The following is a 6,000-nucleotide window of genomic DNA, read 5'->3' as shown; positions in this document are numbered from 1 at the left end:
TGTCTGAGCTTGAGTATCTGATAAAAAGAACAGGAGCTGTGTGATATTGCTCACTACCATTATCTATATACCAGGGATCATGTATTTGTGCACTATGCATTTCACATATTTTCTTCCAGTACAACGTGCTTGACTGAGTTTAATCAGTTAATATTTAATGAGAACCCACCATGTATCAGAAACTGTTCTAGGTGCTGGGAATGTAGTCAAGAACAAGTGAGCAAGAAGCCCTGTTTCTTGCCTAGAGAATTTGTGGTCTAGAGCTCTGCATTCAGGAAGAAATTGAGTTTAGTGATCACCAATGTATCCATTTTAGATCATTCCTCTCCCACCTTCAACCCTAACAAAAAATGCCCCCCAGGATAGAACAAAGTATGTTGATTTTTGAAATAAAAATATTGGGGATAGAAGATAGGGACAGGAATCTATTGTTTAAACCTTGCCAACTCTACTGCCACTCAAGATCTTTAGGAAAGAGGAAGGAAAAAGAAAACTAGAATTTGGAATACAACGGAGTGCATCAAATGGGGAAGGTGCCTTCCCCGCAAACCAAGGAGACACACATCCATGCTCACACACACACAGGCGCGCGCGCGCGCGCGCACACACACACACACACACACACACCCCTCAATTATACCTTGAGAAGCAGAGCTAATAGAAGCTAGATTGATTCAAAGATAACAATTAGGGAATAATTTTAATCCCTGCTGTGATTGAGACACACAGTTTATTTTTAATTTGTATCCATAATAAAAAATAATAATTAAAAGGGCTGGCAAATTGCAGCTTTTGCCAAGAAATTAGATTTACACTGGCCACCTTCACCCCATAAGAAATCCGATCTTCTCTCCTGCCTTCCATCTCTTTTGCTGGTACAACCCCATCACGACTTGCTCCCGCTCCGGAGCTACAGACCTCATTTTAAATATAGCGATTCGTTAATTAAAGGAGATGAAAAGCGAGCTTTTTTTTTTTTTTTTTTTTTTTTTTTAGCATCTACTATGTTCTGGGCACGATGCTAAATACATTCGCATAGATTATTTCATTTAACCCTCGTGACAACCCTGTGAAGAGAAAATCCCAGTTTACCCTCATCTTACAGAGGTGGAAACAGATGTGTAGCTATTTGCTGAAGGTTACACAGAGAGTATAGGACAGGGCTGGGTCACTGCCAAGGTCTAGTTGACCAGATTTATTCTTCTAAATGCCTTTCCTGAGGGTGGGTATTAAGCTTTGTCCTCCTTGACAAAAATGCTGCCTCACCCACAATAGAATTTGCCCCAATTTTCACTTAGAGTTGCATTTCCACTCCAAGGCTGCAGTGTGAAGCAAACAGCTAGAAGAAAGGTTTACCAGCATTCAGATCCTCAGCCTTTGGCTGATTCTCTAGTATGGTGAGTCAGTTGATAATTATAAAATAATTAGGGGAAGGTGGAAGGAAGAGGAAGAGAAGGAAGAAAAGCAGGAATAAGAAAAAGAAGAGGAAGAAAAGGAAGATGGACAGAGGGAAGAAAGAAGGGAAACAAAAGGAGGAGGAAGAAGAGAAGAATAAGAACAGAAAGGAGAAAAAGACAGGAAGACAAGATGGAGAGGAGGATGAAGAAAATGAGGAAGAGGAGGAAGTAAAGTGGTTCAGTCCGGGCTGCTTGGTTTCCAACGTCTCTTCATTGACACGATGTCCCAATCTCGCCTATGTTTGCATCCTTAGTTCAGAGTCTTTGTCCTGCAGGAAGACCTCCATAAAGTTAATCCCTATCTGAAAACAGCTCGCTTCCTGATTCCCCATAGCATTTGGTATCTTACCTACGGTAGTTTATACCTTGGTGCTGTGGTTATTTGGGCAACTAACTATCTACCTTCCCCTCTAAGTGTTACAGCTTTTTTAAAGAATTTATCTAGCAGGTTTTCAGTTTTCACTAGAAAATGACCCACACAGAAAGGGGAAAGGGCTGGGCATGGTGGCTCGTGCCTATAATCCCAGCACTTTGGGAGGCCAAGGTGCACTGATTGCCTGAGGTCAGGAGTTCACAACCAGCCTGGCCAAGATGGTGAAACCCTGTCTCTACTAACAATATGAAAAATTAGACAGGTATGGGGCAGGTGCCTGTAATCCCAGCTACTCAGGAGGCTGAGTCAGGAGAATTGCTTAAATCCAGGAGGCAAAGGTTACAATGAGCTGAGATTGTACCATTATGCTCCAGCCTGGGCAACAAGAGCAAAACTCTGTCTCAAAAAAAAAAAAAAAAAAAAGAAAGAAAGAAAAGAAAAGAAAAGAAAAAAGGGGGAAAAATCCCCCTCTACTAGGCTTTGAGGTCCCCCAAATTTGGGACCTGTTTTTACATCCTCCAAGATGTCCAGGACCATGCCTCATGCTTTTCCTTGGAAATCTTTCCTTCTGTCATGGCACTTTCTTCCTCAGCCCATCATGTCCCTTGATCAAACTTCTTGAAAGAGGTGGGAGAAGGGAGATAATCAATTAATAATTAATAGTCATAGACAAATGATGTTGGCACTGGTGATGATGGTAATGATAATAATTAACATTATTGTTCCAGTTATTGAATGCTTATAGCAGAGCTATTGAGGCCATCGGCATAATAGTATAAGTGTTATACCCTCTCTACCCACCTGGGTTCATTCAAATCTCACTTCTACCACTTACCAGTTGTGTGACCTTGGCCAAGTTCCTTAGCCTTTCTGTGCCTCAATTTCTCATCTGTAAGAAGATTGTTGTAGATAATGAGGGAGATAATATATTTACAGCATTTAAGACAGAGTCTAGCATATAGTAAGGACTCAATAAGTGGAGGTTGCTATGATCATTATTATTAATCATACCTACGCATTCTGCCTCCAGAATAATAGCCACAAATGCCCCCTATTGACTGCTTACTTTGTCAAATACTATGCTATGCTTTTTTATAGGCAGGATTTCACTAATCTTCAAACCAACCAATTATTAACCCATTCTACAAACTTTACCAGCTCATAAGTGAAAGAGCTAGAATAAGATAACAGAATCCAAGCATCAATATTCTTTCCCTGAGAGGCAAGAAAGAGCAAATCCAACTGAAGAGGCTTGCACAAAGGATACCAGGAGATCTCTTAAAACTATAGGATTATGTGTAGCTCATCTTAGAAGGTCCCCGTCTGGTTTGATTTGGCCTCTGTCCTTGGTGCTGAAAATTTCGCCCATCTCAGACCCTCAGTACTACATTTCTATGGAGCCAGGGAGCCCTCACCATCTCCTAGAAGCCCATGGCTTTATCCATGGGTGCTGTCAACTAACTAATTTGGACCCAAAGTGCTGGTTTTAGTAACTTTCCAGGATCCCTTGAGTCCTGACCACAGACCCAAGCTCCACCCCAGCCACCACCAACCAAAGATGTGTCTACCCTGAATTCAGTCCTCCTTAGCAATATTCACCAGGCAACTGCAAATGTCACAAGCTCCTTACACATACTGAGTATCAAAGGTTGTGTGTTCTACTGGAACCTCAGCACAGACATGACACCAGATCCCTCCTGGACAAGGCAAAATTCTCTCTGTTCAAACCAGGGTGAAGACATCACCATCACAGATGAAGTAGACATCTACTCCTTTGGTCTGACTATAGGGGGAGTAGAACTTTAGTCTTCAGGATCTAGAACTACTTCCCTTCCAGCTCAACAAAGTCTGATGCTCCTTTACCAGGAAACCAAGATCAAGTTTAGGAGGCTAAAGGTCAGTCTGGTCTTGTGTCTAGTCTAAGATGTGAATGACTGATAGCTATTCACTTCTGGAACAGTAGACAGTGCAGGTGTCTGGAAGTCAGGGAGACCCAGGGTAGTGCCACTCATTACCTTGAACATGTGCACAGAAAGAGCCTGACCTATGCTTGGTGCAGGATGGGTGATGAGTAAGTCAGTCTCTCTCCAGGTCACTTCCCTGTGTATTCCTCAGTCTGCCCCATCCTCTCTCCTTATGCTTCTTCTTGACAAACAATCTTCTTCCTCATTCAATTGCCAAAAACAAATGGCCTTTCTGTCCCTCCTAAACAACATCTTTGGAAAGGAGTCAGTTCATTGATTATCATCCTGGTGGATAGATTTGTTTGAACCATTAAATTGCCCCTTTTCTAGGTTAAACCCAGTCAAATACAGGAAACTTCATATTACAACAGTAGAAACACATGCTCCAAGACTTCTCACTTGACCTTTCTAAAAACAAGAAGTAGATTCATATCTTTGGAGAAGTCACCTTAGCCAATTGTTGGATGGGGGTGGTGAGAGAGAAGAGCTTGTCACCTTATGTGAATCATCACAATTAAATTTACACCAAAAGCCATCTCCTAACCACCACCTCCAAGACCCTGGGACAGACATACAGACATACTCCCCAAGACAGAGGCTGGCAATTGAGCCATTTCTTTATTTTATTTTATTTTATTTCTTTTTTTTATTTTGAGACAGGGACTGGCTCTGTCACCCAGGCTAGAGTGCAATGATGTGATCTCGGCTCACTGCAACCTTCTTCTCCCAGGCTCAAGCCATCCTCCCACCTCAGCTTCCCTAGTAGCTGGCACTACCGGTGCTCACCACCACACCTGGATAATTTTTGTATTTTTTGTAGAGATGGGGTTTTGCCATGTTGCCTAGGCTGGTCTTGAACTGCTGAGCTCAAGCGATCCACCCACCTCAGCCTCCCAAAATTCTGGGATTACAGGTGTGAGCCACTGCATCTGGCCCAATTGAGCCATTTCTGAAGGAAGAAAAAAATGTTATTCTCAAACCTAGCAACAAATTGGTGTAAACAATGTGCATCATCATCTCCTGTCTCCACCACTAATCATATTGGAAAATTGTGGTTGTTGTTGTTTTTCCCTGTGGCCACTGCCTCAGAGAAAAGGAGATGAAACTGGGGTGGGGGACAGGAAAAAACAAACGTTTCACGATAGATGACTGATTCAAGAATCCCTTTGCTATTCTTGGTTAACTTCCTTGCAGACACAGAGAATTGGCTTGGTGAGACAGCTCCCCCTGTGTGGCACAAACAAGAAACATTAATTAAAAATAATTGCCACCCCTCCTCAGAATTAAGAATGTGATGTTCAGATTCGTTTTAAGAAAGGTAATTTGATGCCGATAAATTACAATTATAAAAACTTCATTACAGTCAAGAGCAATCTATCCACCATTGTCCTAATTACACATTGTAGGAATAATGAATGCTAATAATTTAATGAACAATAATTACCAGGATTGAAAAATAAAATATAATAATTGTCATCATTATTGTTATCAATAACACAGATATTTGGCATGGTTAATCTCCACTTGAGGCTGAGATAAAATTTCAAGGTTTTGTGGGAATTTTTTTGTCCCCACTTAGAAGCACTCCCTTTTCTTCTCCTCCTCCTACCAGCTCCGTCTGTATTAAGACAAGAAATCTATAGCACAGAATAGAAATGTCTTGCTTCTTCTGGAGGGTCAGAGTTGAAGGGTTAAATCCAAGTCTCCTGTTCCCTGGCCAGCAGATCACCTTTGGTTTCTTCCAGAACATCTTTTTGTGTAGGAAAGAAAGAGAAAGCAATTACTCAGATGTAGAGAACAGGATTGTGTCTTGGCTAAAGGCACTTTCCAGTTTTTTTTATGAGACCGTCCATGGCTTTCTGTTGCAAAAAGAAAATATCCAAGCCTGACCTCCACAGTGCAGGGCTGTGTCGAGGCATCAGGGACTGGGGGCCACACCGCCTGGATTTGAGTCCTGGTTCTATCACCTGCTAGCTGCAGGGAGTGAGACCAAATCTATTTGTGTGTCTCCGCCTCGGTTTGCTCTCTGTAAAATGGGGCTTGAAATAATACCTGACTCAGAGTTCTGTAAGTTTAAAAGCGTAAACACATGGAAGTGCTGAGAATAGTGCTGACACTTGGTCACTGTTCTCAGCACTTCGGTCACAAAACTAGAACCGAGAACTTCATGAACTTGCCAGGCTGTATCTTCCCCACTCCCCTCCAT

General features: G+C 42.1%; 1 pseudogene; it reads left to right on the top strand.

Moving 5' to 3' along the window:
* The first annotated feature begins 1,869 nt into the window (after window positions 1-1,869).
* On the top strand, window positions 1,870-1,935 carry LOC118144663 (U7 small nuclear RNA; annotated as a pseudogene).
* Window positions 1,936-6,000: the final 4,065 nt, after the last annotated feature.

This window comes from Callithrix jacchus, chromosome 9 (genome assembly GCF_049354715.1).
Source record: "Callithrix jacchus isolate 240 chromosome 9, calJac240_pri, whole genome shotgun sequence".
Lineage (NCBI taxonomy): Eukaryota > Metazoa > Chordata > Mammalia > Primates > Cebidae > Callithrix > Callithrix jacchus.
Note: the sequence above shows the minus strand (reverse complement) of the source record. Positions and strands in the feature narration are given on the sequence as shown.